We start from the raw sequence: 22,240 nt of genomic DNA, 5'->3' as shown, positions 1-22,240 counted from the left end.
TTGATGTAATCTTTGAAGCAACCATAGTGTGACTGTAGCGTCATCCATAACGATCATAACACAACAGGTTTTGACAAGAAAGAAAAACTATTTTGAACCTTTTTGGTTCCTGGAAATTTGAGTTCGGCAGTATAACACTGTGGGTAAACAACTTTAATTCCATCTTGATTGTCTAAGTTTACACATAAAATTTAATTCAAGCTTTGTCTCTTTTATTTTAAAACTCACGAAGCTGATATTTAGCTATATAAATATATTAATCACCTTTTTGGCTTTTATTTGAGCTGTTTTTAGGGTGTTATAGTTTATACGTCTGCTTGCATCCAACAGTTTCGGCATCACGTGTTGAGCAAGCGGTTCTGTGCTGATGTCCGTAGTTTTGACTGTGACTAAAGAGACTTTACAGTATAGTACACCAATTACACCAATCACTCTTTATGTGGACTGAAGGCTCAAGCTGAGTGTTTTTGCCATCACAAGGTTGGTATGGATCTGACTTCTAGGGTCACATCACGCTTATTGGTTAATTAATGGTCATTAACAACACATTAGTCAGGCTACCAGCTAGCCTGAAAAGGCATCAGGGAAGTGTTTATACTATGTCATAAATAGGGGTGTGTGCGGCTAGTCGACTAGCTGAAAAATTGTTGCTATTTTCACTATTTGATACAGACTTACTAGTTATTTAATCTAGTTATTAAATTTTTAATTAGTGCCCAATACTGCTAAATTGTTGACTCCTAAATATTATGGAGCCATCTGCCACCAGACTGCGCATCATCGCACTCCTAATCTAGGCATCATCTTTCCACGGACACAAGTAGAAATAAGCTTTCTCTGAAAGGTGGATGCCTTAGCAATAGGCTGAGAGGTTCAGTCATTCACAAGGGGTTTAAATTAGAGCTCCACATTGAAAAATAACAACTAAGGCTTTTATAATGCAAATTTGCAAAATAACAGCATATGCATCAAAATAAACTATTTCCAGCAGTGCAATATGAGTCCTAAGCATCCCAGAAACGACACAGAAAGTCATAAAGTCAAACATAACTTTTAAAAACACAAGTATATGCTCATAAGGCCCCGATGGTAAAAAGCTAAATTTCCGCAAAATGACGTCACTTCCGGTTTCGGGCAGCTCATGGCGGACATGCGATAGTTCACGCTGATGGACGTAGGAAGTGTTATGAACAGCTGATCAGATCGGCAAAGCGTGTTTCTGGAATATTATGTTTTTGTTGCTGCAAGTGCTTTTTATGCAGTTTTTGCAAAGCCATATGTGGAAGGAAACCGTGACCTAGGACAAGCTGATGGCATAAGATGTAAGTACAACTCCTCCGGTTTCATATGCAAAATAAATTATTGCGCTAGCTTACGTGGTTGCAGTGCTACCGGGATTTAAAAATAGTTACGCAAAATGGAGCGTGTCCGCTCCGACCGGCTATAAAGGGTTAAACACACCTCACTCAGAAAAAAAGATAGACATTTAAATTTTTGCATCAACCCAAAACCGGAACCAAATTTGACCAGCTAATAGCAGAGCCAGAAAAAAAAGCCAGACCAGCCCAAACCTGTACAAACAAGCCAGTGCCCATAAGCAGCAGCTGGCATATTCAGAGCAGCTCAGGCCATGTGGCAACTGTTCTGCTTTACTGTAATCTGTCTTTATGCCAGTCCTGCCAACCAAGGTCCCCTCCGTCCACATGCCCCTCTTACCAGAAGGGCCAGCAAATAGGACTGGCAAGGATTAACATAATAAGACCTACACACACACACACACACTCATGCACTTAATAATGCTTGCACCAATACACCAGGAATTCATACATGACTGTTTTCACAGGCTCACTCATGATTAAACACAAACAGCCGCCCACACAATCTCACACACTGTTTTGCAACATCGGGCACCCAAGGAATTAGAGGATACAGTTTGAAGGTTGGAGGCCTTATGGTCTAAATATAAACACCTCATGTAAGTTATCAGGACGTAGTGGAATGACACGCTCAGGATAAACGCGAAAAATGCAATAAAGGCATAAAAAGATGTTTTCTTTGTAAATTCTTTGGTTTTCTACTTTTACAAGTAGCAGACCTGCCTCGTGGATGTCAAATCCTCTGCATGCTAAAAACACATGATTGTAATGACACCTACTTCTTACAAGCTTGGATATGCAGATTTGTTATGTGCAGAAGCTAAAGACCCTCAACACACATTTTTGAACTGATTCCCAGTTCAAAAATAATCCTTATTTACCTTCCACTGTCTGAAATGAGCTTGAGTTCAGCTTCTTTTACTGTTTATTCAGGTCAGCATTCTTCTGATTGGCTCTCCTTCAAAATCAAAAGGTTTGAGCAGCAGTTGGGTGGAGCTTCTGCACTCACAACCATAGCAGGGACTCTAAGCTGACCAAATTAGGGAAATCTAGGGTCAAAAGAATACGGAAGTTAAACACACACACACACACACAGTGGGAATAATCATTGCAAAAGCTTACAGGAAAAGAATAAAACAAAAAAATTAAATTAATTAAAACACACAGGACCTGCATCTTTTTCTGCCTCACAACAGTGAAGAATTCTTGTGTTTTATCCACCTTCCATTGTAATGTGTGTGCTTTTGGAGCGTTTGCACAGCATTTGACCTTAGAGGGCCACTGTAGAAATCCACTGTCTTTGACATCATAGAGTGAGAAGTAGAAAACTGTCTTCAAAGGAGTATCTGGAGAGGTCAAAGGATGACCTTTTGGCTACTTGACAACACTCTGACCTAAATGTTTGAAACTTGGCCATGTTTAAAATGAGTATCCACCATAATAGCATAAAAATATATATATCATATAATACTGCTTAATATGTTTTTCTCCACATACATAAAAACAGGAGCAGTCTACAGGATTTCTTCATGTCTTTAAACCTTAAACAAATCGATGGGCTCACAAGGATGCCGCCAGTCCCTCACCTCTCCTGCTTCCTTCTCACACACGCTCACATACACACACTTAGCGGTGAAATGCCCTTGGGTTTGCTTTGTCATTATCAAGTGACAAATGACCTTGTGAGCGACGGCTGCATTAAAATGGAATGTGTTTTTCAAAGCTGGAGGGAACAGACCTTGTAAGTATCAGTCAAAGCTGTGGAAGTCTAGGGGGAAAGTGAAGCACGCTCGGTACTACTGGCATTCAAGTTAGTATTTTTGTAGTGCAGTAGGTCAGATCAGTTGTTTGTTTCTTATTTTTTCAAAGAATAATTCATTCCTCCAGAAAAAAAAAGTTATCATTTGAAGCACTGGAAGCATTTAAAACATTAATGCAACAGCTATTTTCTCTGGTCTCGTCTACATCGGTTGTGTCTAAATTAATGCACTCATTTCCATCACCCTACTCCCTATAAGTGGATTTCTATGTACAGGAGTCTATAGGAAGCTCATCTGCAACACTTTCAGAAACTATCACTTCCTCATTGCTGTTATTTAGGTCACTGCTGTCACACAATAACAAAAACAAAACAGCGTCAGTATGGTTTCAGCTTTTTTTGCTGTGCAAGTTAACACAGGACCAAGATCACAATGAAATGTGTTTGATGAGATGTAAGACAACTCACTCAGCATCTGAAAAATCAAATCAGATCAGATCAGATCAATAACTGCTGATTAAATAAACAGAGATGTGCATTTTTAAAGGACAAAGGATCCAAGCTAGTAAAGGCAGGCAACTTAAGCTGCACTGTTTTACCCTCCTCATGTCGCATATCAAACACATCCTTCTAATTTGGCAGTATATTTAAGCTTCAACCCCCCCAAGTCCCTCTGGCTTCAGTCACACAGACTTAGAGATTGGTTGGTGACCTCTGGAAGCCTCCAGTTGCTGGGGGAAAACCAGTATTCCTTGAGTAGTTGATGAGTGGTTTAGGTCCCTCGCTCTCACTGGGTAAAATTACTCGCAAAGAAGGGGTTACAACAAAACACTAGAAGACTGATGAGGTCATCCATAGTTTACATGGAAGAGGTTGATTTGTCTGCAAACTCTGCAAACAATGACCAAAAGGATAGCTTCAGTCTTTCTATGTTGTATTTTATATCTTTCATATATTTTTTATTGTCTATGACAACTTTCTCATGATGCTAGAATGGAAAAATTAAGCTAGGAGCATCGCCTCGCTTTAGCACCGGATGCTTTGACCAACAGGTGTCTGGACACAGGGAACTGTAGCCATTGTATTAGCCAGTCTATTAGACCTAACCACTGTTAGACCTAATCACTAAATCTGACCTATCCACAGTCTTTGAAGTGCATTTAGAACCATTTTAAGAATTTTTTTTCCTGCCAATAACACAGCCTGAACAAGAAATTTATGTTTCAGTTTTGGCAAGTGAAAAACTTCGCATTGCTAAATTTATACAAATTTGATACTCTTTGTTATCAAAAGCACTGAGAATAAGTTTGATGAGATCACAGTTCCATCTTTTATGTACAGTCCATTGTTATAGCAGTAGATTGCTAAGTTGTAAGCATGTTGGAATTTTTCATTAAAGGATTTTGTAGGACCTTAAGTAAAGTGTTAAGCTTTTGAGTTAATCTCTGATAGCAGTTGGTAGATATCAAGTCAAGGTCTTCTTAAGCTGCCAGTATGTTTTATTAGAACTGCTTATCAGACAGGCGGAAAGCTTTTGAGGCAAACGCCCCATATATTTTTCCCATAGCTGTATGGGAATCTTAGAAAGCATTATCTACTCCTTAGTGCATCTGCATGTCCTCGGACAAACTGCATAACTGCAGTGCACCCACCATAAACGGTATAAAACATGGACATAGCTTCTGGGTAGCAAAAATTAAACTAATGTGGACGTATCTTAAAAGCTCAGCCTATCTAGTTGTGGAAAGTCTTCTGGTTCTTTGGAAGTCTATGGGAGACTGGAAAGCTGCTAGCCAATGAGCAGGCAGTTTCACTGTCCAAGATGGTGACAGTGAAAATGCTCATCTTTAGGAACCAGTGGATGACGTCATAGTAGCTGCATCCATCTTTTAGACTGTTGATGTTCACGCTTAGACACATTTAAACGCCACAATGGGTAACTCTCATCCTAGTGCCAGCAAACCGGGCACAGAAAACCATAGAAGAAGAAGTGACTACTCTATAGATTGATATCATGAGTGCATTTTGTCTTGGATCAAATGTAACCCATATTATTTTCTTAGGGATTATTAAAGTATTCTGATTCTTATTATTTATTGCCAGCAGAGCACAACGATTTCAGTGAATGAATAACAGACCAAATCCACGGAGAACAACCAGATATCAACCTAAATTTAAAGCCACATTTTGTTGACAGTGACAGTGTTTCTATAGAGCTGCTTTTCCCTCATACACAATACAACATATAATACCACTCTGTGTTTCAGAAACATTTGCTTTTAGGGGAGAAAATTGCCTTTTTTGTCTGGAGGGAGTGCTAAAACATAGAGAACAAGATGCTTTTACAAATGTACCCACCTTGTTTTGTGTTGATGCTGGGTAAGCGGTCTCTATCTGCTATGTGTGAAATGGCCAAAAGCTCCCAATTAAGAAAACTAAAACTTGAATTGAGACTGTTTTGCCCCGCTGTCTCAAAGATCAGCAATAACCTGTCAGCTTCAGAACACAAGATAGTAGTATCTGTGCTTTACAGCACAACAACACACTTTAACGGAGAGCTACAAGAATCCCATAAAAAAAACAAGAAAAGCAAAGCTATATATTTTTTTTTATTTATATACGAAAAGGGTTAAAAAAGAAAGAAATGTGACAGAGTTTTTTGCATTTTCAGAACACATCCCATCATCTTTCCTTCCTCCCCCTCCTGTGGAATGTCCAGTCTGTACATCCCCCTGGCAGGACACAACAAACCTCACTGGGAAACAGGACGGAATTTATGGAATTTATACAACAGAAAGGGAAAAAGAGAAGATGAAGAAAAAGGAAAGAAAATCCCACACAGGAAGAATGGCAGGGGAGAAAAGAAAGCAAAGAATGCCAAATGAAAAACTTCAAAATAGACTATAGAAAAAGTAAATTATAACACGTAAGCAAATGAAAGCAAGTCTGATTGAGATGATTAAATTAACTTTAAAAGAAAGCACAAGGGTCGCGTTTGGGAATGCGGTAAAGCGGATTTAGGAATTTGTACATAATTTGTAGGATGCAGACTCGCCCGTATGAGCTGGCCTGCATGTGCGCACACACACACACACACACACACACAGAAACGATAGATGAGTGCAGTGCCATATCTTACTGTTCACGATCCCCTTTACTTGTTTGTGTCCCCGTCTGCCAAGTTAGCGCTACTGTGTACAAAAAGCTTCCATTGTTTTTCATATCCATTCAGCTGATCTTAGGGGAGCCTGGTGAGAGTCAGAACAGGGATCAGGGATCAGGGCACCGGAGGATTGGCACTTCTAATGGTGCCAAAACCTGGATAAACACTCCTAAGACTTCGAGGAGATTTCTCAAGAGTTGCCATCCCAGCTAAATTTTCTGGGTCATGTACTAGGAGGGTAAGAATCAACGCTCTAACCGACAGCTATGATACTGGACCTGCCAGCTGATCGCATGAGTAGTTGCTGATCCCTCCCCACCTGTTTTCCTCTGTTTCTATTTTTCACCCTTCAAGTCTCTACTTAAGGCTGTCATTTCTCATGCATTCTGAATTTACACATTCATCTCAAATTGCTTTATAATGTAACTGAAAAAACTCTGATAGCACTCATAAACAACAGTGGGGAGGAAGAACTCCATTTTAACAGGAAAAGACCTCTAAGCAGAACCAGGCTCAGGGAGGGGCAGACATCTGCTTCCAGGTGCAGATGCCTCTAGTAGGTCAAGTTAAATCTATGTTGTCCTTTTTTTGGACTGGTAATTCCTTAATTGCATGATTTGTTAAACGATTTAATGATTAAATTATTCAAGTAGGCTTGATGTGATGCACGCTGGATGTTGATTCCTTTAATTAGAGAAACAAATTAGCATTCAAAGCTTAATAGGTGGGATTAGAAATGGGGATGTCAGCTCCTGACAAAGCTCTATCCTTTGCCACTTTCAAGCCACAGATAACCACAAAGTAATCGAACTCTTCTAATCGTAAGAATGTTTAAAAGTGCCAGTCACATGGTAACCACCGTGTGACTGGCAAAAAAATCAGTGTTTGTTCAGTGACCACATTGAATATTTTCACTTTCAGTGATCAGTTGCAAGTAGTTGCAGTGACCTGGCTGGTCACCCAGAGGCTAAGCGTGCCACACCCATAACCTCTGTGTGACCACTTTTGATCACAAGACAGTTGCGCAGTTTGTCTCCAAACACTTGCAGTGCGACTCGCAGTGACCGATTTGGAGTTTTGCTGTGCCGCCACAAACAGATTGCATTATTGGAGATTATGTATCTATCGGAATTTCAGGAGCGGGACCACGCCTCCAAACACACTCCTTACGGTTGTCATCTATATAGGTTCCCTCAGTTCTGCAAACTGTTCATTCTCGTTTGCGTGCCCCACCCTCCCTCCTTGTTCTCAATTCTTTTACTTCTTCACTTCTATTTAGTAAATGGGGACCTGCCAGGCCCGGGAGCCGTCGCCAGTCCCCTTCAAGGTCTTCCCCAAACCACAGCTCAATTCATGTCCAAGCCATTCACCTTTACCTACTAAAATGCTGTCAAACCTAAAATGGGCCCAGCGAGTGAATATAAGACTGTGTGATTGCCATTTTATCACTGCCTTGGTGCACCAAAGTTGCTTTGAAGATGAGAACTCACTGGGGCAGGCTGCAGATGTGGTCCAGATTTTGGAAGCAACTATTTCAAAGTCAGCAGTTTATTAATTGCAATAACTTTGGTCATGCTGTGGTCTCCAACCACTGTCTTCCCTAATGTAACTACAGCATTAATGTGGACATCTTTGCACTCTCTACTTCTGATGTAAGAAAAACACAAGTAACATTGAATCATTCAGACATATTTAAGATATGACAAAGATATACATTTTTTTAAGAGAGCACATCTCTTCAACTCTGTCCAGAAGGCTCCAAGTGTGTCACTAATTTAAAAGAAACCAAACACAACTGGACCAGTTTCTCTACTGGTTTCAGCTGTGCAGTCAAGCACACAAAGTGGTGGCACACTGCAAAGTATTACAAGACCGGTAGAGGAATTTGTGCACAAGGACTATACAGGAATATACAGAGTTCGCGCCTGTGATATAAATTCACATCAACAGAACTTCACAAATTGACGTGTTTAGTCTTTTATTTTGAAAACTTTCTAGATTCTTTATCATCTAGAACCTTTTTGCTCACACATTGAGATATTACATTTTATTGTGCAGAAAAGATGTCATTCTGGTCTTTTTTTGTTTAACTTCATTCATTCTATATAAGATCAAACAGAATCTGAGTGTTTTTGCTTTCTGTTACCAAAGTTTACAGCTCTTTCGATTTTATAGGACTAATCTGTATGCTGTAATGCTAGGACAAGAATACATACATAATTCATGTGTGAATCATGAGTCATTTATTAAGTAATGGTGATCACTTGTGTTCTAAAACGGAGGATAAGAAGAATGTGGAGGAAGAAGGCTGAGGAAAAATGGAAGGCCCCTTCAGCAAATGATAGCCTCAAGTCCTACACACCATCTGTGAGAGGAAAGATGCCTCAGGATTGAGTGTGTCTGTGCATTTTCTTGCATTTCTTTGAGTTTTTTTGTACCTTTGTCCTTCTCAGAACCCTTCCAGATTCACATGGCAGCGAACCCTTCCACGTGATGCTGAAAAACACAAAAAAGATAGATGAGCATTTAGTTCATAGGATAGGAGATGGCCCTGGGATATCATGAGTTTTAGTGTTAACAGTGTCATGCTGCTACAACTGAGAGATACGAGGAGCATTAAAGGACAGTGATGATTATGTGTAAATGTCACCGCTATCAGAAACACAGTGCAATTACATCTGTAATAGCATTTCAGCATAGTTGACAGGCAGTGCCGAGCAGCAGCTGAGTGTCCTCATTCAGTATTTGACTGTGATCCCATTTTCATGCGGGTCACAGTTGTAAAAAAAAACAAAAACAAAGCATGTCTTTTCTACTACAAATACATTTGATTTTCAATGAGCTAGGATCTCAATTATGTTGTTTTTTCTTTCTCCACCTACTACTTTCCTTCAAGAGAAGGCCACACACAAAAAATGCAAGGGCTCTGCAGGAAAACAAACAAAAACAGTGTCTGTGCAGTGGTTTCTGCTGCCAAACCTACAGCCACAGAGCTCCTGCTGCAGCACAGCCTGTGGTCTGTGTTTGTGTGTGTGTGTGAAGGAAGGTTAGAGAAGTGACAGACGAGACAGATTCTGATTCTGGTAACTCTACATTTTTGCAGCAACCACTGGCCGCTGTTAGTGAAGCTGACTGGGAGAAAAATGTCAAGAATTCTCCTCAAATACCAAAAGAAAAAAGGGATCACGTTGACATCTCAGGTCTAAGATGTACCTTCAGCTGATAGTTAGTGATGATTAGAATAATCAGTTGTAGCAGAGAAATCCAGAGAAAGTTGTGCAAGTTGAGAGGATATCACTCTAAATAAGAACAGCAAACATAAAGCTGTAGCAAGCAGCTAGGCTAGTCAGCTTTGGATAATTAGCACATGTTAAAAAAACAAAGGGAAGCTAGCATGGCTAATGTTACCTTTTGAAGCTCTTCAATTACCACATTTTGTTTTTTCTTCTTCTTTTGATTTTTTATGTTGTACGTACAGGACTTGTAACAAGTTACATATTTTGTGTGGTATTTTCCTGGCTGTGTGCAATAACTTTCCAAAGTAGCGTTGGTCTTCTGGTAACTTGATGATCATGGCCTGACTCTGGGGATGTTCACAACCACAACTCTGCAGTAAAGTTGCTAATTAAGTTTTTAGCTGATAGAGGGATGTTATTGCATTTGAACAAAGCCAGGCTAATTATTGAACTGAATAGTATAGTAACTGTTTTCAACGGGTAATAAGCTTAGACAAAAAGCAGATGATCTTGGGGGGGCCCTCTGGTTCATTGTGACCCCGGTAAATCCTTCCCTAATGACTTTAGTGGCTCAAGAGCCAGAAAGAAAGATTATTGGCTATCAGCCTGTGGTTACGTAGTCATTTGCCAATGACTTTGATCTCAGTCACACTCACCTCTCACTTGTTACATTTGTTTTTGTTTTTTTTAAATAATTATGGTGAGAGCGAAAATGCTTAGCTTGAGGCTCCATAATGTTTCCATAAATGCTTTTTCATACTTTTACTAACCAATGATTTGACAAGGGTACATGTGTTAACATAAATGTCTGATGCAGTCAGATCAGACATTAGCCAGTTGTTGATGTGCCAGCTAGTATAAAGTCCTCGTGAGAATGGATTTGTGTTGATGTGTGAGCAGTGAAGCTAATAGTATGGAGCAGCGGTCCCGGTTGATGTCTGACAATATTTTCACGGACCGGCCTTTAAGGTCTCACAGATAAATGCAACAAAATAAAACCAGTACCGGTGCCAAAAAAAAGAAGATATATTCATAACACACCGGAAAAGACCCAGGGAATCTGAGTTAATGATATAAACAATAAAAAATAATGATAAAAAGCTATAAAAAGTTTCACACCTGAGCCTCAACTCTCGCGGCCCGGTACCAAACGACTCACAGACCAGTACCGGTCCGTGGCCTGGAGGTTGGGGACCGCTGGTCTGGTGCATTCACTGTAACTGTAACTATCAGGCATCTCGCAACCAGAGCCACACAGAATATTTCTAAGAGTGCGAACATGTCTGAAGAACTGTTTCTTCAACATATGAAAAATGACAAATGTGTAAGAACACCACAACCTGACTTTTGCAAATGTCTCCTAATTTGAGGTGTGAAAAGGACCTATGTTATCTGAACTTTTCTAAACTGAAATGCCCTTCATTGGTCTTTCATTGAATTTTTTAAAACTTGGGACTACATTCCTCCAGTAATACACCCGGTCAAAATCTGACTGTAGAAAGAGCTGTAACACAAACACATACAGAGATTCCTTCATTTAAAAGAGAGTTTATCTTTTTCATCAATTGGCTATCTCTCAGCTTTCCACTCTATGAAACAATGCAATTTTGTCCACACTGTGCATCTTCTCTGAAGTATTATCCAAGAGTTTCCTGGTATAACCTTGAATCTCAAATCGGAGTTCAAATAAAGTTCAACAATGCAAAAAGCAGTCCTAGATATTTGGTTCTGAAGAAAGGGAAGTCATGGGTGGAAACCCTGGGGCATGCTTTGCAGCAGTTTTGTTGCTTTTGGTCTTCACAAACATTCAAATGTCAGGGCAATAACATTCAAAGAAGGGGAAAAAAGAGACCAAAACAAGCTAGCAGCATAATTATCTATGCCAGTCAGATGATCTTTGAAAGTAACAAATATCCAGGGGGGAAACTAGTGGTGAAGCATGCCTTTCAATGGTGAACTTGACACGCATTTTGGCGATGAACAACTTCTCTTAGACATGTCTCAGCTTCCTAATTTGCCCCAGTGTTGAACACATTTCTTAACCGACACACCTTAAGCCTAACAAACTGATCCAACAGGACATCGGACGGATTTAGATGTTTGTCACATATAGAGATGTTGGATGAGTAAAGAATATGCTTCCATAAGGTGTGACTGTTGCTGTTTATATTTTTGTATCAGCTCTGAGAAGCACGTGGAAGTAAGTCAGCAATCTGCTTGTTTGTAACACTGATAAAAACCACAGGGCCAAAGCTATTTCTGTCTGCAAGTTCAAGGACCAGAGACAGAAAAACTATACAAAACAGCCAAAGTGCTATAATTGTTAACACTGTGAATTTGTGGCAAAAATAGCAGAAATCTTCAAAACTGACAAGGACATAAAGTACAAACTAAAAAGTAAAAGTTTCATACCTTAAGCAAAATTAACCGAGGATTAGTCCCAATAATCGAGAAGTCCTGCAACGGATTTATGGCTCCCTGAGAATTGTGATCATCATGAAATCAGTCTGCCTCTATGTTTCTAGTAAAAAGCTAAATTGTCATCACGTGACTGTGGAGGGTTTTTGGAATGCATTTTAGCAGATGCCACTAGCTAAATCCCTGCTCATATATGATTGGTCAAAAGTACTGCAAGTGGACTACAAAGGGAAACAGGAAACATTTTGTCCTTTGCCTACAGATTCTGTGGATTCACATGCAAAGCGAGAGAGTGTATATCCAGAGAAGAACTATGATGAGCTTTGCAAGCTAGCTGGAAGCTCAGTAGTTAGCAGTCAGCACAAGAGGTCCTGAGTGTTCTCCCCATGATCGTGGGAGCATATCGCTAAACGCCTTCTGATCATTGGGCTTACTGACTTGGTAATATTTAGACTCAGCTGCAGTTTGATTAGACACTTGAAAAACAGCATTAAAACAAAACTACAATCTTTAAACAGAGCGATTTGATGCCTAAGCCAAATGGGCAAATGGGTCTGAAGATGCAAGCCCCAATCCCAGGGCATTTACAGAATCTTTTGAATATTTCTGATTACAAAGATAAATAAATATGTAAAAACAGTTTAGAAAATTAACATAGAAAATATGATCTTCAGGCTCAGCCCTCTGCCTCGATACAAATGCATTACTTGTGGCACTGGATCATTAAATTGCTTCCTATTGAATAACCCTTTAAGAAGTTTTACATTTATATCGAAAAATAGAATAAAAGATGGAATGACTATTAAAGTTTATTCACAGTGAATTTGTCACAGCAATAGTTTTATTGTAAATGTTAGTGAGATTTAAAAAGAAAACATTTTAGCTCTTTTCACACCTTTACAGATTTACCTTGACTTGTTTTCAGCAAAGGACTTTTAGTTTTTGATTCCCAGTGTATGCCTCCACCACCAACAGCTCTTAATTCATCTTCCTTTTCCATTTCAGTGGAAAAAGCACAAATGCACGCAACCGAATGCTTCTTTTGCACAGCGCCGACTCAAGGCCTGCGACACTCATAGCTTCTATTCAAACCGTACATCAATCAGCAGGATTCAGTGGCTAGGTAAAAGGCAGAGGAGTGGAGACCTGAGAGCTCTCGTTGGACTTCAATGCCACAATGGTAAAACTGGGTCACTGGGAAAGAGTGCACAGCTATGGAAACCCCACTGTCTCCGTGGCAACCACAGTGTTGACACAGCTATTACTTCCTCATCTCAGCAAATACACCATTACAGGAAAGCGGCATGTTGCACTGTATGCAGGATGGATCATAAAATAATCTCATAGCATGGCTAATTCACCATTACCTTCACCCCTCAGTATTTAGTCTTTCTCCCTGCTACCGGTATCGGTGAGGAACCGTGAATCAGTTTAACATGCAGCAGGAATTTATATTTATTACAGTTCTGTGAAGTGAATTGTGAAGTAAACTTTGATGTGATAAGTCACATACAGGTCCGTACTTCTGTTCTGAACATTGTAAATTTAATCTTCAAAGAAGCAGATTTGTGGCCAGATGCTGTTTCCAAAATTGCTGTTGAAGTGACTCTGAACGAGATGCTTTTATTGAGTGATTAAGAAGTCAGACAACTATCTGAAAACAATCTGAAGGTTATACTGGAGGAGGCTTGTCCATCGATCTTTTGAGCTGTTCATCTATTTTCTTTTGCTTATCTGAAGTCATGTGTTTTCCAGTATTGTTTTGGAAATCTGCCATGAGGTTAGAATAGATCAGGTCTCTCAGATCTCTTCTGGATCTAACATTTGGTCTCTTCCCAGTAGAGTGCACCTAAAAAGGTCTCTCCACATGTCCATGCTCTTTATCCCAGGCTGAATCCATCCTTCATGAACGAAACAATCTTCAGCTGCTTTTTTCAGTCACTAACAAGACCTGCTGACTTTAGAGGTGAGGTTTGGGACATAGACTAATGTAATGCACCTACATTTCTGTGGATGGTGTCCCAATCCCAATTCCAATTCAGGAGACTTCAGTGGAATTCCTTAATTTGTAAAGAAAATAGCCAAAAACAAGATATTTTAGGGTTGCTTTCATACTTGAACTCTCTGCTGTACTCAACTGTAAATCTCTTTAATGTGAACGTTCAGTGCAATATTCTTGGGTCTGTTTGGAATAGTGTATAAAAATTTAATAAAAGTCAGCTAACTTGAGTCCAGTATCCCTTCACGTCTGCTTCTTTAGATTGTCTCCCCAAAAATCTGTGGATGCACATGGATGTTGGCATTCACATAGACCTCTTCAAGCCATTCTCATTAATGGGGATGAAAGCTGCTGGTGTGTCTCAGTTATACACAATTTGCCTTTTGGCAGTGATGAACACAAAAACCAATGTCGAACACTGTCGGGAGCATGGCTGATTAACAGGTAGTGATCTAACGCTGAGTGTATAGATATGCTGGCCCATCAGAACCATACAAACAATAACACACAGTAGCTCACACACAGCACACAAACTGACATGAAAAACAGAGATTTGAGTGGACACTTTTGACACTGCCAGGCAAAATCTTCATTTTGTTAAAATCTTTATCTTGGATGGAGTTTTTCAGCAAATACCTGATGGCCTTTATGTGTGGAAGAAAGGCACCAAAGCACATAGAAAAAAATCTTTTTACCATAATACCTGTGCATGTGTGGACAGGGCCTCAATGCAAAAGGTGCATTTCAACCTAAAGTATAATCTTTTCCTTGCTATAAGCCTTATCGAATAGTTTCATTGTTGTTGCGGTATCTCCAGCATTGTACACATTAATCGTATGTAATAGAAAGTACCGAAAAATTCAGAATATATGAACCTCTTTTGCATCAAAAATGCCCATTCTTATTATTAGGGTTTAGTCTGGCTGATAATAAAACAAATCTAAATATATAAAAGCTTCATATGGTTTGTGACGCTTCAAGAAGACTTTGTTTTACTGTATCTGCAGTATCTTTCACTGTTTGTGATATACATCGCTCAGACTGCAGGAACGATTCACATATAGTGTGTCTATCATTTGACTGATGTCCATCAGGCTCTGGTTCCCACATAAACACATCCTTGTATGCAACCATGCACACAAGTATAGGCACACGTACACACTCAGGATTAAAATCTAATTTTTCCCTTCATTAGTGGGAGAAGGGTTTGTGACATGGACAACTTTGTCACACTGTGATGTTCACCTCCTGATCTCTGACTAAGCAACAGAGCGTGCATGCACGCGCTTGTGTGTGTATGTGTAATATGCAGGTCACTGGCTACAGAAGAGGGTGAATTTGGCTGGACTTGATTGAAACTGGCGGTTAATTCCAGGGCTTCCCACTGAGATTAGAAGAGAGATAGTGACAGAGAGGCAAAGACAGCGCAAGAGAGGAAGGAGGGGGTAGAGGTTAGAGCAGACGAGAGGGGAGGAAATGAATTGGCAATAGCTTGTCTGTCTCTATGCCTCTAAGTGTACAGTGTGTGAGTGTGCAATGATGTATGAATGAGCGAGACGAAAAGGGAAGAACACAAAAACGAACAAGAAATAAAATCTCACATCGTATGCCAACCAGTTAGTTTTAAAAACTGAAAACTGTATTTGTATTATTTATACTCAATAAGAGATGATGTATGCTTTGCAGTGAGGACACTGTTCCAGGGGAAAGTTGTTTAAGGTTTCCACATCTCAGAAAACCTGGAGCTTTTTTCTACTGTACAAAGTCCTGGATAGAGGGAGAAGTAGAATGATGGCCTGACAACCGAATGAATAAATCCATTCAGTTCAGTTTTATTTATGTAAACAACAACAGTCACTTTGAGCTGCTTTATATTGGAAGGTAAACCCCAAGAATAATACAGAGAAAACCACAATAATTAGACGACACCCTATAAGTAAGCATTTGGCAACAGTGAGAAGGAAACATTGCCTTTTAACAGGAAGAAACCTCTGGGTCAGCCAGGCTGAGGGAGGGGCAGCCAGAAGAATTATGAAGGACCAGATGAACCTCTAATGTCAGAAAGACAGTACATTGAGCTGAAATATCCTGAATACTGTGCAAAACTGAGGGGGGGGGGGGGTAATACACAAAAATGGCAGCTTCTCAAAAAGCCACTTCAGGTCGACTCCAGAAGCAAGATGAGCCGTGATATCACCTTTGTGGATTAACTCACCATCTTTCCAGAATTGACTGTTTTTGATCAAGAAGTTGGCGTCCTGAGTTATCTCCTAATTCTGTTTAGCTGTTGAGGTCGACACAGGCAACACAGATGCCTTGGGGGTTGTGTCAGGAACGACACCCTGCTTGGGAAAAAAAATTGTGGCACCTTGCGAAGAAGTGAGCAGCAGAATGAAGCCATACATTAAAACAAACAACAAAAAACAAGAATTTGTTGTGAGTTCATAAACCAATGGCGCTGTGATCATGTTCATCTTTCATCTACAGCCTAAGCATAGATAGGCTGTAAAAAGAAACATAGCTCTGTTTCTTTTTATTTAAAGGCCACACAAAACATTCAGTTGGCTGGTTTGTCTCAGGGTAACAAACACTCATGAAATATGGCGGTACCTATATTGCAGGTAACTATGGCAACAATAAACAGCAAACCTCACATTGATTTATCAGTTAAATTTGTCTGCATAAGATGCCGTCTCTGGCCAAAAAACTTTCACCTTTTTCTATATGATCTCACCAGATACTGATGAGTTATCTTGTGCATGATGTCACTGCACGGAGGATGACGGGAGAAAAGGATAAAGATGAACAGGAAATACCAATGTGCCATATTCACATGTTCCCAGTGTGTTACTTTCTTTAAATCTGTGTCTTTATGGCAGCTGAGTATCTCAGCTCCGGCCAGCTGTTACCGGCTCCTGGTGGTACAAAGGGTTTTGGGGGGAAGTGAGGGGACGTAAAAAGGAAACTAAATAAAGTAAGTTGACTGGAAAGAGGAGGAGAGGTGTCAGGAAGAACGAAGCTCCTGCGTCGCCCTGCCAAAATCCATGTGCGTGTGCATTTGTACGCGCGTGTATGTGAACGTACATTGTCCATTTATTCTCAACTAATATCCCCAGTGCAGACTCGATCAATATGGCCTATTATCTCCCTGAGGACAATGCATCGAGTGTATGGGTGCCATCGCTCTGTGTGTGTGTGTGTGTGTGTGTGTGAGAGAGCGAGAGAGAGAGAGAGGGGGCATGTAATTGTGTGTGTATATATAGACATGAGTTGCATATTTTAAAGTAAACAAATGCAAATAAACCTCCTATGGTAGCATCACTGCAGTGATGGGAGTTCCCTTATTTTCAGCAGAATAGGGATTAGCTTCACATGTTTGGGAAATGTTGTAGAAATATTGCAGCAGCTGCAGTGTAAAGTGTAGCGGTGGGGGCAGTTGTTGGCAAAGAAACGCCAAACATTAAGGCTTTTTAGAGTAAGCATAAATTCTGAATGATGTCAGTAAGGGCATATCACACAAAACCATAAAAGCAAATTAATTACACAATCAGATTACGCCATCTTTTTGCATGCCCCATGTCATGTCTGCATGGGTTGGCTTGCGTTTGCTGAGACTTCCCGTCATCCTCCCCGATCCACAATGTGAAAAATTCATGCATCTTCCAAGCAAAGAGCTGGGAATGATTAAACATTCAGATTCCCAGCTCTGAAAATGGAAGCTGAAGTGGTCTCTGTTACCGTGAGTATGTGCAGGCTCGGTCCTAAGAGCTAAAACTCAATGCTAAACTACCTATTTCTCCTTTCACATGTGACAGAGACTCATGTATTTTCTTTTCCACACTCAAACGATGCTCACTGCGAAAGAGCATGTGTGCATGCAGAATGAAGAAACAGAAAGACAGTGCGGGAAAATAGGTTGATGGAAAAAAGGGAAGACAGGGAGCTGGAAGGATGGGGAGCGAGTTAAAAAGAGAGAGGAGGGAGCTGATTTGAATTTTCCAAGTCTCGCTGATAAAGAATGAAGTGGACAGGGAGAAGGAAAAATGGCTCTCAGTTCATACTTCAAATACCTTCTTTGCAGCTGATCCATAGATGAGACAGGCACGATATTTAAAACGTAACATCTCTCCCAGCATGCACACACAGCATGCAGATTTAGTTTGGATTTATTCCGTTGAATGGAAGGAACACAAAACTTATTTTTAGACTATAAGTTATCAAGTTAAACAAGTTGAAACACATATACTTGTAACTTTATTTGAACTTTATTTAAGTTGAGCAAAATGATACAGATTTTTACCTTTAGAGTTGGGTTAGATTCACATTATGAGCGCATATAGGTGGTTTGGCATGTTCTAGTGTTTAATATTTTTAATTCCAAGATCACTTCAGAGGTGTTTGGCAGCAAATGTGATCACAGAAAAAAGCACAAATTACATGCTTCTGTCTTTCTAATTCTACTTTAACTTAGCATTTCATGACCAGAGAGTTAAAAACTGTCTAAATCCTTTCATCTGTAATAAAATGATCAGTGTTGCTGCTCTGCCAGGTGTAACAATGAAGTTTACCACCAAGGCATCCATGAAAACAGAATTTATGAAATTTAACGGAGTTAGAAGCTAGCAGGGAGTTAGGTCGCTAGTTTCCATCTAAATATAATATACCGTGTTCTGACTGAGAGATTTCTGAGACAAATTAAGACGTACAGCTCAACTATCATTTCCAACATAAATGAAGACAGGAAAGTAATCAGCAGTGACTTTTGTAGTGTTTGGCTAGCTGGTATATAACAATGTGCTACGTGATCGCTAGCGACACAGCTATGTTCGCATAATATAAACAGTGAATCTGGACGATGAACACTAACATTTTTCCACTCGATAAAAGTTAATGTGAGGGTTTCCGAAGGTTCGGGACAAATGCAATCGCATGGCAGGATGCTATAAACAGACCGAACTTCAGTCGGGAGAACAACTGAGATAATCCATCCACAATACGAGGTTAGTCGTTAATATACTGCGGCTCACTCCTTGGCGGCCGCTTATCGGGGCCTGGAGCCTGGGGCTCGCTCGGGCCACTTCGGAGGTGGGGTGCCCCCGGCCTCTCGGCCTGGGGCTCGGTCACTCAGGCACAGCTGGCTGCCGGCGGAGCTCACGGGCGCGTCACTGCAACCCTCCCTGGCTTCTGCTCCGCGGCTGCTGAGTGAGCCCTCATCTGGGACTCTCCTCAGCTCTTTCTGGGACAGAAAGAGGCTGCCCCTCTGTTGGTCTTCCTTGGTCTCTTGTGTTCTGGGGGCCTCTGGATGTCTGGAGTTTTGATCTCCTCCATACCTGCTTCATGCCCTGGAGGATGGGGCAGTGGCTCCCCACACCCTCTAGCAGATCATTACATGAAGGAACCTTTTAAAAAAACAAGCGCGTCCATGCTCACAGGTGTACACACGGGTGATCACACCCACAAACTACACCCTTTTTGGCTCCTACCTCAAAGCACACTGTGTTCTGTTGATCTTATGTGCTGCACAATAATGTTTAATATTTAGTATTTACTGTCATATTCCCATATATCATTGTGATGTTGTTTATTCTATTACTCTTGTTCTCTTCTGCTTGTTTTCTTTTTTCTTTCTCAACAGGTGATCCAGGTGATCGATAGATGCATTTTTTTTTCTTTTTTTTTTTCTGCCCATTCTGTTGGTTTTTGGTTTTTGCCCTTGTCCCTCTTCTCAGCTGTTTCTCTTTCCCTCTTTCTTTCTCCCCTTCTTTCCCCCAGTCAAGTCTGTCCCGTATTCAGCAAGTGAAAATAAAATAAACAATAAAAGGTGAATCAAATGGACCATTACGGCAAGGCTGGGATGGTCAATTTGGTAAAGTAAATCCGTTGGGCATCTTTCTTTGCCTTTAGACAATAATTCTGATGGCAAAAGAGCCAAACGGGACAGGCAAAAAAGAAAAAAAAAAAAATATATACTGCTGCATGGGCTGAGCTGTGGTTACATCGTAAGGTTTTAAAAACTGAGCTTTAAAATGATTAGCGGTAATAAAAACTGAGAGAGGCCGACAGTGATCACTGACTGTTTCTACGGGCTTGTTGAGATTAAATAGAACAAGATACAAAGCATTAAAACATGTTAAAAACACAACAGCCTTATTAAACGCAGAGTAGTTTGGGCCCGGAAGCCCAATTCATCACGTCATCACTTAAAGACCGGATTGTTGCAGTGCCGTATACTTCTTTGCTACCAGTTTCACCTAGCAACAGCAAGCAACCTCCTACAACTACTTGCTAACTGATCCTGGAATACCCATTTTTCTCTAGCAACTAGTGGTTACTAGGGGGTCACTAGTGTCTCGCTGTGTTTTACTGTGGCTTTAGTGATTATTTACAGCAACTTCCAGCTGCTTACAACCACGTGAGTATTCTTGGCTTTCTGACTGTATTCTCTGCAGACATAGACGTTCTCTGTAGCCTTTTCTACCTCTCATTAATAAATCTGTAATATAATACTAATCATTAATAATCACTACTTTCTAAACCGCTTGTTGCCTAATGATACTGTTACATAGAAATGAAATACTGCAACACTGTTCATGTAAAAACATTGCTTTTTCCTGTCTCATAAATAGGTGTTACTGTTACATTAAAAAATGTCAATACTGGCATTTTTTTTTATCAGCCTGACTCAGTGAGACACAGGTTGACTAAGAGAAAAGGAAAGCCTATGTACTTGTGGGATTTCATTTGACATGAGAGAATAAGGTAATCTATTAGTGGCCTGGTGCCATTTATCGGCACAGTATTAAATCCTGACGTCACATGAGCTGCAGAATGGTCTCAGATTACCGGGAATTAAGATTAACCATCAGGGTTTAATCTCATAGGCTACAGGTATAAGACGGTGGATAAACATGTGCCCTGATATGTGGCTGGGTGACATCTTAACAGGATGATTTCACGCATAAAGACACAATGAATTCAATGGATGTGACTTCACCCATACAGCACAGAGAGTTCACACATGCAGCGACAGCACAGAGAGGAAAACACACCCAGATTACAATGAATGCTTATAGACAAAACTTGCACAACTTGCATGCTGTCATGCACGAGATTTTATGTTTACTTGTCTTAAGATTTGTAATTAGAATTTGAATGCAAACGGCAATATGAATATGAAACTGTGCTTTTTACCATTAACTTTACCAAGTTGCTGCTCTTTAAATTGAAAGTTTAAAAGAGCCTTCTTCATCAGCGTAAGCTACCAGTCTATTATCTCTGTGCTTGGAATTCATAATTCCTTTTAATCTGCCTGCACAGGCCAGAAACAGATCCAGTATTTCAGAGCCTTTTGTCAGCTTTAGGATCCTGTCAGACGTATAATCTCCGTCTCTCGTGCTATCTTGCCAACTCTCCTGTATCCAGGAACATTGATGTTGTGACAACAAGCCTGACCCTAATATTTTAACACTGAAATTTGCTCATGCTATTAATTTGTATCCTTTAAAAAAACAGTAACAAACATGTCAAGCACTTGGTTTTCAACATATGAATCCCTGGATAAGATTTACATATACATACGAATAGAAAAATCAGAGCTGACTTCACACAGCCATGAAAATATTAATGGTTACTATGGTTTTAAAAGAGAAACTTTCCCATGATCCAATGCAACATGCTTTGAAAAGTAAAATGCTGAATGATGATGTTTGCCTGTTGCTTTATTTTATTGTTACTTGTTTTTAATCCAAAAGCAATGCAGAAGTCTGGCGTTTTCTACTATTTTAACTAACCAGAATATTGCTGCAATATGGCAGTGTAACAGTCACATCACACAATCTGTTCGTGTGATATAATTTTTAAATGCAGACAGATTGCCAACACATTGCAATCAATCTGCATCAGTCTGAGCTGATGAGCGACGCATATCTTTGCAGTAGGGGACCTGACTCAAATGGTGATTTTGGTTATATTCCTATATAAAAGCAAGGTTGTTCATTTGTACTGACACTGCCATCCTGCAGCCACTGCGTGACTATTTGAGGAGGAATTTCTAAAGTTGTGAGGATCTAGCTCGACTTAATAGAAGGAGTTAAAGTAAAGAGTAAATAGCAGTGGTGTGTAATACTGCAAATGTTGGTATCGATAAAGGGCCACTACACGATACCAATACAGACACTTTTAACCTATAAAGCCAGCTTATACATGGGAGAGCAGTGCATCATGATTTATGAGATGACTCATCATTAATTAATTAATGAATTTACAAATTCTGAACACATTTTAATCACT

At 40.1% G+C, this 22,240-nt stretch overlaps 1 long non-coding RNA gene across 1 annotated transcript; it reads right to left on the bottom strand.

Annotated features, from left to right (window-relative positions):
• Positions 1–8,060: 8,060 nt before the first annotated feature.
• On the bottom strand, positions 8,061–13,105 carry LOC146362471 (uncharacterized). The gene is made up of 3 exons (XR_014799299.1): positions 12,862–13,105; positions 8,737–8,794; positions 8,061–8,663 (listed from the first exon to the last, which is right to left on the bottom strand). It is a non-coding gene; the product is annotated as an uncharacterized LOC146362471 (long non-coding RNA).
• Between the last annotated feature and the right edge of the window lie 9,135 nt (positions 13,106–22,240).

Source organism: Perissodus microlepis, chromosome 22 (assembly GCF_051167445.1).
Source record: "Perissodus microlepis isolate ML-2025 ecotype Zambia chromosome 22, ASM5116744v1, whole genome shotgun sequence".
In the NCBI taxonomy this organism is placed as follows: Eukaryota; Metazoa; Chordata; class Actinopteri; order Cichliformes; family Cichlidae; genus Perissodus; species Perissodus microlepis.
The sequence above is the reverse complement of the archived record's forward strand: the minus strand, read 5'-3'. Positions and strand labels throughout refer to the sequence as shown.